The 13,644-nt window shown below is 39.5% G+C and overlaps 1 protein-coding gene across 1 annotated transcript in view; it reads right to left on the reverse strand.

The window, feature by feature from the left end:
* SESN3 (sestrin 3) overlaps positions 1-13,644 on the reverse strand; it is a 40,341-nt gene that overhangs the window by 14,170 nt on the left and 12,527 nt on the right. The gene's annotated exons all lie outside the window — the stretch shown is intronic.

Below are 13,644 nucleotides of genomic sequence, written 5' to 3' on the forward strand. Positions count from 1 at the left end.
AAAAGGAAAGAAAGAAAAAGAAGAGAAAAGGAGAATCTCACCATGATTGTTTGATAAGACCAGGTTGAAGGTACATAAGAAATAATGATCAAAAATTTGGCACAATGTTAAAATTAGCAGTTTGCTGGATTGAGCAGAAGTACTGAAAGCAAAGAGGAAAAAAAAAGATCTATCACTGTATGCACAAAGGCCTCACTTGGGAAATGAAATTAAGAAGCAGTTTTCTTCAGTATCAGAATCTAATTAGATTCTAAGTGTTTGGAAGATTATAAGCACTTTGTGTGCCAAATATTTGCATGAAAAGCACACTCCCTGCACACTCCCCCACCTCCCTGCAAAACAGCAAGAACCAATTAAAAAACTCACTCTGGAAAAACAACAGAAAGATTATGTTGTTTAGCTGCTGAGTCCACAAGAGAACAAAACACGGGATACAATCTTTCCTTGGGCACAAACTCAAGCTAAAAGAAGAGGTATGGCCTAGGAGGGAGAGGAAAAAGATCCCAAACCTCCCTTTGATGATCAGATATTTAGTATACAATAAGCAGATAACAGTAACCAGGACTGGAGGATTTTTTGATTTATTAGGAAGAAAGAGACTGAGCTAAGACAAACTCTGGAGGTCTTAATGCAGTTGCCAGAGCACTGGAGGGACCTTAGGGGGTGGTCTGGCTCCTTGGCTTGCCCAAAGGCAGCTCAGCTTTCTGCTCCCCACAAAGGTCTGTCGAACSGGTTCTTAAAGACCTCCAGCGGCAGGTCACTTAGTTCGGTGACTATCTCCTCTGATCATTAGGAAGTTTTTCCTTGACGTCTAACCTAAATTTGTCGTGGTACCGTTTGTCTTTRTTCTTYTCCTCTGTACAGCTATATTCCACGTTCCTAGAAGCTCTGGCTGCACATTTTCTGAAGTCACTAATTGCACTGCAGTGTAGTAAGTTATCTATCAGCAACTGTATCACGTTTACCATGTATTTCTCGCTCCTAACAAAAAAAAAGTCTAAGCTTTTCCATACCAAATGACCCTTAACTATCTCTATGATTCTACTAGAGGGGCTTACGTTTAACGGTCATGTATACTAATAACAGCACTGGTCTGAGAATGAGTGTGCCACAGATTTCTACACAGGAAAATAAGACACTAGAGCAGCCTAACAACCGTCCTACTTGTTTAAAAAATATCTTGTCCTTTTAAAATTAGCACATGAGAACATACACAAAAGTCAGCACAGATTATTCAGGAAAGATATTCCAAAACAAACTCTCACTTGACAATTAGATTTGTTACTTTGGAATAATTAGCTGTTAAAAGATGAAGAATGTATTCATGCGTGTTTTACTCATTTTCTGAAATAATCTGAACCCATTGTGTGAAATCAAGCAGTCAGGAGATGACTTACTGCAACAACTGCCTACTGTCACATACACCTTACGAATCAAATGTATGCAACCTAAAGTAATTAAAAAAGTGTACAGAGACTAGGTGCATGCACATACAACCTCTTTTTTCATACAGCTATACAAGGCACAGGAAGATATCTCTATATTTGAAACTATACACTTTTGCTAGCAGTAAGACATTTTTGTTAACTTTAAAAAAATTTATTCCAAAATTTCTATTAACAATGTATGTTATGCATTTTATGAAGGTTATCCTAATATTAAATTTTAAAGACCTTCATTTCACGTTGATTAATCTGGAGGAAACAGCTTGTGCGAGTGAGTAACTTGGACAGCTGAACATCTTTAGCCTTTGGCTCAAGCTCAGGTCTAAAATAGAGCTGAACCACTGCTTTCTCCATTTTACTGTCTGACCTATATCCTGCTTTTTCAGGCTCTGTAAAGCTGGTCATCTAGGCCAGATTGGGGCCAAAAACTGTATATACTCCATAGTGGAGGCTTTGGGCTTCATTGCCTCCTTTCCCCCTTCAATGCGACTTAGGCTACTCCTGAGAACGAACAAGACTGAAAGAGAACTCAGGCACAGGAACATATGCAAGGATCTCCAATGAATTTACATGAACACTAACAGAAAGTAAAAGAGATAGTCAAATATGAAAAATAAGCTGAATTAAATATATTACACAAAGGACAAAATCCAGCTCCTTTTTGGCGTTGGTAGTTATAAGGAAAAGGTTTGTGGGAAAAAAAAAGATAATTCAAGCTAATGAGTCTTATCATGGTATGCTTTTAAGTTTTTTTTTTAATATATATGTGTGTGCATGTGTGTGCGCACACTTGCATATATATACACATACATAAGCATATATGTACATGCACACATACATATGAGAAGTGTATACTCTACCCTTCCATCAGCACAGAAGATTTTTCGTCCTTCATGTCAAAGCGTGTATTTTAGAAAAACTGGTTAAAACAAGCCTGTCAGAAGAACAGGAGCAAACACAAGCTAGTCATACAAGTTCTCAGGCTACTATTAATAAAAACACGGGAAGTTTACAAGCACTAAGTAAGATAACGTTGGCTTTCTCAGACTTTAGATAACAGCCACTGCTTCTGGGCACCCATTATCTAGAGCAGTGATTTAAGATCTACCCAAGAACTCAAATACGTAAAAATACATACGGGAATTGGATAGAAAGAAACTTTTCAGCTATATGATCCTTCATAACAGAAGTTCTTCTTGCAAAGCTTACAGTCTCCCAGGAAAACTGATTCATTTTCCTGTTTGACTCATCTTTACAGGTTAACTTAGCTACTGCACAGTAAGTTAACCAGGGCCCCCAAACATCTTATTTGAAATTGTATTCTTATGCTAAGTAACTGAACCAAGAAAAAGGTTGCTCAGCAACCAAAACACCATACGCACATATACAAGCCATTTTCTGCTCCATGTTCCTCCATAAATGCTTTGTTGTCATATGAGTAAGTTATCTTAAAAAGTTTGCAACCAGCTCTGTTTGCATTAAAATTAGAGTCCTTTCGGGGTGCGCTTCTTCGAAAGGAGACCAGCAATGAAGAGCTTCAAAGAGAAGCAGAGAAAACTGAGCCTGGGAAGGGTTACCCAGAGAGGGGCCAGTTTGAGCCGTCGGCCTAGAAAGCGACCTTTGCCGTAGCGCGGCACCGTCAAGGCAAGACGGAGCTACGGCCCTACAGACCACAGAGAAGCCGCTGTAAGCGGGCGCAGAAAGGCAGGCCTGGGTGCACCTTCCCTGTGCCTCGCTCTCTGGCCTTCAGCTGAGCTTCGAACGGCCCGGCGAGCCCCATATCGCACGTCGGACAGCTACAAACCAGAACGCTGCTCCCTCGGAGCGGCTGATCTGCACCGCGCAGCAAGGAACATCTCCGGCCTGGACGGGCCCTGCCAAAACGTCCCCGAGCCAAAAGCTGCGACGTGCTGCCTCCAAGTTTTATGCTTAGCTACAGCGGTGACGGCGCACCTTCCGCGGGAGCAGCGAGCCCGAGCCGCCTCGCAGGCAGCCCCGCTAGCTTCCTCTCCAAAGCCTTCGGCGCGGAGAAAYACAGCTTTCTTCCTCTTCTCGAGCACATGAGTCACCCTGTTCTGAGACTTTAAAAGAAAGGGCTATTTTTAGCAAGCGCAGTAGAAAGGAGGCTAATTTTATTTGAGGCAGCACAAAACGGAGCTGTTATCTGGTGGAGCGGATCAAACAGCTGGTTGAGAAAGGGCTTTAATACCCGCGAACACGCGAAGCACGGCCGAGGCGAGAGCTGCTGCGCGCATCCGTCCGTACGGAGACTTCTCGCACGAGCAGGGTATAAAAGCTACTTCATCTTGAACTCGACGCCAAGATGGTCATGCTGTGACTTGAAGAAGCACAAGAAAGAACCTTCTCAAGAGTGAATTTTGTGAGCTGCAGCAAATCTGCCAGCTGCATGTTCCTCTGCTCTGCTAGAGCAGCGCAAACAGCCCAGAAATACTGATCACACGGTAATTGATAATATGGCTCAGATTCATTACTTCAACAGAATTACAACCACAACAAAGGTATCAGTCTAATAAACCGCCTTTGAACAAACATAAAACCTGACAGCATCCTGAAATTAGCTTTGCTGAGGAATGGCAGACCCCTTTTGAAGTTTCTATTTAACAAGAAAAAGTTTTTTGGAGAAAAGGTATGAACGTGTATTTCTTATTTATTACATGTACCTACTATCTCTCCCTGCCACTGCACACACAGTACAGTAGCGTGGCCCTGTCTGCTTCTACCTCTAAGCCATACTAGTGCTGAGGTTGTATTTCTCCACCTGACTCTTAGGATTTCCTCTAGTATCCAGGTAACCATTATTTATTAAAAATAAAATCATTAAAAGCTCCAATTTCCAAGTGTTAGTCTGCTGCTTCATACCCGGATTTCCTGATATTCAGCTTTATGCCTTCTATCTGAGGTTTCCAGAGGACAGATACCACCCACCCTCCGGTTTATTACTCTGTTTTTCTGTTCCTTTATGATACTTCTTCCTCAGATATTTCTACCTTTGCCAAGGCCACTCTCTGACCTCGCACAGAGAGTACCTTTGGAATAGTAAAGTCTTTACAGTTTTCTATTGCGCAGAAGGACAAAGATTAAATTAAATCTCTCTTAGTTCAGCAGACGCCATCTATTCCCTCACATCTACCATCCTGCAAGCATTTTATTGCATGTCTGGACTTAAATCCAGAAAATAAATTTCTACTTTTTTATCTTTTGCATTTTACTGGTACTTTGTGGAAGTCATTTTTGTATACCTGCAAGTTCCCAGCATAGGATCTTACAGATGTTCCTACTTCAGGTTTATTTAGCTATGCGAGTTTTATTGTCTTCTTGCCAGAAAAGCACTAAAAGCATATGTATTTTAATGCAATTTACTAAATTGCCTCTTAAGTCCCTCTACACTTCATAAAAATGTGCGYGTGTGTGTGTGTGTGTATACACACACACACATCCCTTTGTGATTTAGTATGCAGAGAAACATTTTCATGAGACATTAAACATCTGCCCTTTAAAAATTTATTTACAGTACTCTATGCTGCAAATGCTCAGGTACAAAGGGAGCTTCTGTCATGGTTGCTCCGTTATGCTCCCGTATCTCATATCTTGCATTAGCTTCTGATTGCTACTTAAGAATTCAACTAAATATATTAATATATAAATATAAGATATTCAACTAAAAAAAAAAGCATTTGATAATTAGTGAAGTGACATTTTTTGTAATCAAAGAATAAGGCTTCGCTGCTAACTTTGACAACTTGTCATAGTCCAGTCAGTAACTGTCTCGTTTTTTCTCCAAAATGACCTTTAAAGAAGGAGTAATATACCTTCTCATTACTCAGTCCCAATACATACTATTCAGAAGGTTGTTCTAGGTATGAAAAACAATTTGCCTCTTTGACACAATTTCCCAGTAATGCTATAGTTGCATCTTCCAAGCACCAGATCATGCTTCTCTAAAAAATAATAATTTACAGTATTAATAAAATGCTTCAACTCTTGCTCAGGGCTCGAATAAGTTCAGCCAGCTCAAATTTTGAAAAATAATATTCTTCTAGAAGATTTCCATGTTCAAATTCTTATTACTAACTACTCTGAGAAGCCTGTAATGTACTCTTGCAAGAATATTATGGTCCCACGAACTTCATTGTTCCCCTCTTTCTTGACAGAGGGGCCTTTTCACTTTTTCTTACATTACAGTCTACTAGTAATTTTTTCACCATTTAGCRTTTCTAAGGATCCTGGTTATTTAAATTCAGTGATCTGTAATGCACATTAGTATCTTAGGAAATAATGGATGGACTCAATCTAGATTAAGACACCTAAATGTTGATGTCTACATTTCAGCTAGCTGCCTAACCTCTTTTAAAGCAGGGAGTGAGCACAAGGCTCAGCAGCRCAAACATATGGATCTAGGGCCCTTGGAGACACCCTAGAGCACCTTGCTGGGCCCCCAGCCACCGCTTCAAGAGGGAAGGGGYTTCCCATAGCTCTGCAGAGCATCTGCTGCTCCCCAGGATGTCTGGATAACCTTGCGCATCTCAAAAGGTACTTATAGCCCATRTTGGGCAGCTCTTAGAGGTCTTCAAAGACCAAATGTGCAAATTCCATCTCATGAGCTCATTGCTCTAGATCCTTACTTTTGGTTTCAAGTYCAATACACACAAACGCTTTTCCTTTTAGTTCATATGGCACCAGCAGGACTGTCTGCTGCTTCTGGTTAAAATATGCCTCAAAAATGGTTTCTACTACTCTCGTTATTGCTTATTATATACTTTTCTAGTGTCTGTTCTTGGATCCTGAGGACAGCATACATTTCCAATTATTCTGATCACAGTCAAATGCTCTGGTTTTCAGTAATACCTAACGTGACTTTGGAATTATACTAGACTGTCTGCTTCTTTTACCCTCATGGAAGAAAGCAGAAAGCAAGACAAAATGTTTTTTTTTTTTTTTTTTTTTTTTATCTGAACACCGACTGTGTCATGACTTCTATTGTTACTCAAATCCTTTCTTAGCATAACAGAGGAATATATTTGATTTCTACATATGTCAGGTTGCATTTTAAAGAATCTGTCCAACTTTACCAAATGAAGAACAGTTTAGGAATGTGGCTGAAGTTTATGATGCATTCAATTCATTTTAAGTGGAAATGAATATTTTTCATAAGCCWATTGCGATTTTTTATAAAATTTAAAGCTACAAACAGTCCAAATCATTAAGAGGAAAAAAAAAAAAACTAATTCACTTGTCTTCATAATTGAATATTACTAAGAGGTACTAATGGACAAGAACAAAAAATTAGATACAAAACTGTGAAATTTTGAAATTTATTAGGAAATATTTGTTGAGGTATCAGTTTTAAGAAAAGTATGTATGGCATTTTATGAGAAAAGGGAGATTTATAGCTTTACAATACACATCTGCAATTCACCTCAAATTAAGGTTTGTGCTGAAACTTCAAAAAATTTGAATACACATTAAAAACGTAAACATCAGTGTCCTATCTTTCAAAACACATTCAAAATAAAAAAAAAAGAATTATTCGAGTGAGGCACAACATTTTATTTTTAACAGTGTATGAACTCCTCGGAGACTAACCCATTCCTATAAACAAACCTAGGACATATTTCCAGAAGCAATAAAAGACGTGTTCAGAGCAAACAATGTCAAAATGTTAAGAGTTCACGAAGTAGCAGCCCCGGCATATAGTCACTTGTTAATGGTATTTCATGTGATTTTGCAATGTTTTCTTCCTCTTAATAGACTCCAAAAATGCAAACTAAGCGATAAGAAGAAAATTACCAGAGGAAGTCAAACTGTAGGACTGTTTTTATGTTACAGCATTTCAAAAGAGTTAAAATAGCTGCTTTTAACATTAAGAAATTGGTATCTTTGTGCTTGACATCTGATGAAGTGGTGCAAGGAGCTGGGAAGCAGGCCAGTGAAGCACCATCAGTGTGGAAAGGTTGTTTTGGTAACAGGTTACAGGGCTTTGGGATTTCACACAACAAAAGGAAGCCTATCCCACCTTCCCATCCCTCTATCTGCTACTAAAAGCACAGTCCACACTAACTACAAAGCAAAGGGTGGCAAATTCTACCCAGCCTGTGATGGATGGCTGGGCAGCGTAATTCCACAGGAGTTTCCAGTCTTTGAAAGACATCTGATACATTCAAGMTAAAGGAGAAAAGCTCAGAAGTGAACATGCACTTACTGGCAGAAAAGTCTGTCTTATTTTTACATAAAACCTATGTCTACATCCACTTTCAGTCATATTTGGGTTGTATCACTCACTCTGTCCTGGAGGTAATTTCCAAGTCATTTACAGCTATTAACCAAAGCCAACGTTCAACTAAATCTCAAAGTAGACAGGCAAGGAGTGCAAGGCAAACATCAGAGTAATGGGTTTACTGCAAAACCCATTTTTTTTTACTTCCTTATTTAAGAAGCCAAACTGTATTCTGCCTTTTGTTGTTGTTGTTGTTTTTGTCAGAATAGACATGAGCATGTCAAGTAAAAGACACAGCTACAACTTTATCTTCATGTAACTGAACTAGAGAACACATCTAACTGAGAAATTAAGGCTCAGGCTCCTGAGCAGATGGGTAGAAAAAAATCTTTGCATTAAGATTTGCTCAACTGAAAGGTGCTAACAATCACGCCAAAACAGCGATTATTAACATATGGAAAGGATGAGATACACACAACCGCAGCCACTTCTATTTACTTGTTGCTAGAGATTCACTTCCATTTAATTTAAACCAAATCTCAAAATATTAGTTTTTATCCATGCTCCAGTCATTATCAGATACCAAGGGTGTAATTCAACTGACCAGATACAGACATCTACAAGGCATATATCCAAATCAAAGTTAGTCAGCTAGACGCTGTGGACAACTTATAAAAAATAAAGCTAATGTCTGATTCAGGACGAGATCAATTGTGCTACAGAAAGGCCTGTTCTTCCTCCAGAGACTCCAGACTTCCTCCAGCAAGGGGTAATCAGATCAGGTGCAACAATCTGAAGCTAGGCAAGAGGCGTACCACCACCAGAGAGCAAATGGTCAGCACTGTAGGTTTATAGGCTGCCCAAAAAATGCCCTCTCGACAGAAGATAACCTAGCGATTGTGAAGATGGCTTAAAATCTTAAGATCACAGCAGAAGAGCATTTTCTATGTTTCAATAGCATCAGCTACCAAGGGCAAAAGTTACAGAGAAAAACTTCAGTGATTTAAGTGGAGACTTGTTCTGTCTGTACATTGGCCTGTTTTCACCTTCAGATTTAGCCCGAGTCTGACATACTGAGACAGACCAATGCTATCTAGTTTGGAAACGTAGCTTTAAGTCACTAACTTGGCAGAACTGCATCGAGTTCATCTGCCTCATCAGCCAGGACACCAGCGCTGCTAAAGCACAGGCTCTGCAGCAGCCAGGCATACCCTTCAACCTGCCTGCCATGCACAGGGCTGCCTCGCGCCGCCTGCGCACAGCCCACCTAACCAAGCCTGCTCTCACTCCGCCAGCCGGGTCCTGCATGTTTTGGAGGCTGCACGTTCAGCGGGGGCAAGGACAGCGCGGTGGTCACACACGCGGTCTTGGTCATCCTGCAAAGAGAGAACGTACGGGTTTCCTTATCCAACCAATGCAGCGCACCAGTGCCAGCAGGTAAAGCAAACATCTGATAGAATGTGCAGATTAAACAGAAGCTGCTCTGACAGGCCTGAATTAATACCTAAATTAACCACTGATAATAAGTCTCTTTATCATGCAGTGATTGAACAGTTAAATACTTCCGTTCATAAACATATACATATTTAATGGGCACACTGCCAATCAGAGAGGCATAACTGGTAGATGTATAAAAAAGACAAACCCCTAGGGTTGTGCAAATCCATCACACATCTCCGGCAGAAGTGCTTCCTAAGAATGCTCAACTGCATTTTTAATAGAAGTATTATTTGGAAATACATGCCTTGTAAGCAAGCGAATTTGAATAGTATCACCCATATTATAAATACATAATGGCATCCTAACACTGAAGAAAGATGCTGAAGGTTTTTTTTTTTTAATCTATTTCACATATGCTAAATGTTCAAAATGTAAGATTAATATATGAGCAGTAAACAGCAAAATACTCCAACAATGTATTTTAAAGAAAATCTTTAACAGACTTCATTGCAATTCACATGGGACCATCTTCAAGTATTACACTATTCCAGCAGAAATCATCATCAAGGATTTAAAGCAAGGTGCATTTAGCTGTAAGTTACTGTAAAAGCAGACAGAGTGTTTAAACAGAGATTGGCATCAAGGCTGCATTCTCTCACCTTCCCTCTTTGGCACTGCCATCACATTCACTAGAACAGGGAGCACAGTGAGACACAATTTAGGCGCAGTGGACTTTAAACCATTAAGATTTAGATCTTACCAAAGATAAGACTCTTAAGGTTTAGCCTACACTGCAGTCACCAGCACAGCTGCAGTTCTTCCAGAAATATTTAGTCAGCTTTAAATAAGTTCTTGGCTGACAGCACTAAGTCTGGTGGGCTCATGGACCTCATCTGCACAACCTGCTTGAGAAACTACGCAAATGTTCATTCAGTCATTACTGAATTTTCGGTTGACATGATGAAGCAAGACAGCTTAGATACTACTGTATCATAGAGATCTGCTCAGAGCAAGCAAAGTTGTATCTTTGCAATTTAATGAAAAAAAAAAAAGTATAGTCTTCTCCTCTGATTAGCATCTCAATCTCCATGCAGTTGCAGGGAAGGAAGCTGGGCTCTGACCTCTGTACCACCTCACAAAAATTGTCTCCTTCCTAGTTTCAACTACTTGCATAATAGGCCATCAGAAGTAACAAGGCTGCACTGGTGGTGTGGCTACACAGAGCATCTAATTGGATATTCATGACTATTGTCAAATACTGCATAATGYCTACTAACTATCAAATACAGAAAAATCTTAACTAGTAAAGAGTRGAAATCCACCACAGAATTTAACAGAATAAGGTAAAGGCTGAGCATCTTTCTAACGTGAAAAGACAAGAAATCTGCTTGAACAGTAGCTACGAGATGTCAGACCACATTGCCTTGCTTCCCAGTCGCTTCCAACTACTTTTCACCAAATATTTCACAACAAAATGTGTCACCATAGTCGTTGTCCAGTTACAGATCTTGCTTCTTCTAGCTGTTCTCCTAAAATACAGAAGGCAATGCATACTGCTTTCTGCATTCAGTCAACTCATGAAAACCATCTAACTGTGATATTTAAGCAGAATATTTAAGTCCTGACAGAACAGTATTATATTTGCTGCATATGAAATATTTTATTCTTTAGAAGGTATCAGATGCTTTTTTTACTGCATCTCAAGCAAAAGSGTAAAATTCCCAGAGCCAATACACTCAGGAAGTAAATTCATCATATATCCCAGCCAATATTCCCTCTTAGTGAGTCTTTCTAGTGTTTTCAGCTTCATAAAAACTACTACTGAACAAATGAATACTGCCCAAGCATATGCAGCTGCAGGATGGGAGGGAAAGGGGGGGGGGAAAAAGAGAAAGTTTTCAAGCATCTTTGATTTACTAGGTACCATATAAAACCAAATTCTATTCTGAGACACAGGAAAATCATGCAGATGGCAGAATCATGCTTTTTCCACAGATTTTATGTACAAAATGATCATACCAGTTATTTTAGATCCATGTGCAATAACTATCTTAGGAGTTACAAAAGTAACTTGCCAAAATTCAGAAAAACAAATCTCAYCCAGATCATTAAAAAAGAGGGCAGTGTGTTCAATTCAGTACTGGAGTCCCCACAGCTAGCTTCCTGACATATTTTTCACAGAGAATTGCAGTAGCTTGTGTCTTTGAAAGCAACTCTGAACCGCTGAGCTTGCTGTCACAAACCTGTCAAGATATTTTAATTGATGCCTCCTGGTTGTCACAGTCCACACACACTGTGCTGTTACCACTTCCAATGAAAGGATTAGGACTGACTAGCAGGTGGCAAACTCAAACAAACATTGKAAATCTTTTCCACAACTAAGCAACTAAGCTGTATAAATCCTTGTCTTAAGATGCCGTGAACACCTKAAGTTTGCATGCGTTCTAAGTAGATCGTTCAAGTCATGGAAAAGAAATGCACAAACAGTTATTAAGCATGGAGAAAACACCTCCAATCCAGAAGTTCTCAAGCTGCAAATGCTTGGAGACACTCAGAAGAAGTGTCATGATAAACAGACCCTGTTTTGTATACTCTTCTCTGGGCATCTTCTCCTGGCCACTGTCAGACACAGGGCACTGGGCTTTGATCTACGCGCTATAGCTGCTCTGATGCTCTTGTACTAGCTACAGTAGTAATTCAAATTTGGTTCAAGTATATTATTTATTCTTCAAAGGCTATTAAACAAATGAAATCTGTTTTCTAATATAGATATGAATTGGCATCAAAATGGAAAAACAAACACGGTGCTAATCCGGTCTAGAAGATGCAGCCCACCTTARACAGAGCTCTTTAGTTACCCCGGTGAGTGCATTATTGCACTATCTGTTCCCCACAGGCAGTATCAATCATTTACTTTGTAATCTTCAGTACTGTTACACCCACATTACACTTTATTTGTTTACTATTATGTTCTTATGGARCAAATGCCATTTTTTCCCTTTTCTGAATGGAATATAAATTCTCATTGGAATTTGCAACAATTTAGATTGGAGAAAAGGAAAAAAAAGAAACAGAGAAAAAACTCTGAAGAGTTGAGACATGTAGATAGTTTACATATGTACTGTCCATACTCACCTGAGGGACAGATGATGTTTATTTAGATTGACATGTACTTAGAAGAATATAAGCAGATATTGGCTATGCTATCTCATAACGAATGTCGTCAGCTAAGCCTATTCACGTTAAAACTCATGTCTGTGGCCTAAAACCCCACTGAGTGCCTTAGAACTCCATTTATTCAATGTTAACATGACCCGCTGAATTTTAGAAGTGAATCCATTGAAAAGCTTTTCTAAAAAATTAGAAACCCCTTTAACACAAGTTTCTCAGCCAAATGCTCATCCACAATTGATGGCTGTTTTGCATCCTTGTTACAGTTTCAACAGCAAAAGAAACTGTGATGCTGGTCTCCCAGCTCTGCTTGGAAAGGGATAGTCCCCGTGGAAGGCCAAGAGGAACAATATTCTCCTCCTTTAAGAGGAGCGTGCTTTTTTGCCTTTTTATTTGATTGCCCACTCGAACAGAAAGAATGTGCCAAACAAAAAATAAAGTCTCCTTGACTTATGTGCTTTAACTCTAGCCTAAAGGCTAAGTTTCTAAGAGCAAGTGCCTTGCTGGCTGAGCCATGCATTTTAGCTTGTTTTTTGGTTAGTTGACTCCAAAGCATTTTTCAGATGGAGGCGGTATCTACACCATGCATACGAACTTATTGAAATAAATTTTCTTATGTTACTTTCCACCATCTCCTTAGAAGCAATCCACACAATTCTTACAGGTATGAGGCTGCAGAGGGAGAGCCATGGATGGGCAAACCCTCTCCATTCTTCACACAATGGGAACTCCTCAGGTAGGTACTGATTAGGGCAAATTATTTCACTGAAGAGTCTTGTTTGCAAAGACCAGAGAGGCTCTTTCAAAACGAAGAAGGAGCTGACAAACTATCTGTTTCACATTTGGTCAGTCTGCGGTAGGTTCGGACAAGAGACCAACAGACAAAAGGCTTCATTCTCAGCAGCATTTCCTAAAGTCACCTACTTGCTGCAACTGCCATAATAATGCTGGCAGTCAGCTCACTTTCTTACTCTTTTTTTTTTAAGGAAAAAAAAAAAAGAGAGAGAGAAAAGAATGTTTGCACCTTAACCTAGCTCTTACCTATGTGAGTTATTACCATGATATAATCTCCTGAATATACTGACTTAATTCAGCTGAGCTGGTAAAAGTAAAGACCAAAGGTAAAGAGCTCACACTTTTTCTTGCCAAAGCTCAAAAGAAATGCTGATTTTCCAAAAATTAAAATTCACAACCATTATAGAAAACTTATTATATGTAAATAGGGAGACAGGTCCAGAGTCAGAGCAGCTATTTCTGCAGGAAGTGTTACCTGAAATTGTATGCAGTTATTTTTGTCAGAACTTTATCTCCAAATTTGGATTTCAGACTCTACCGTCTAACTCAGACTACTGT

Source organism: Rhea americana, unplaced genomic scaffold (assembly GCF_003343005.1).
Source record: "Rhea americana isolate MKP2758 unplaced genomic scaffold, rheAme1 scaffold_29, whole genome shotgun sequence".
Classification (NCBI taxonomy): domain Eukaryota; kingdom Metazoa; phylum Chordata; class Aves; order Rheiformes; family Rheidae; genus Rhea; species Rhea americana.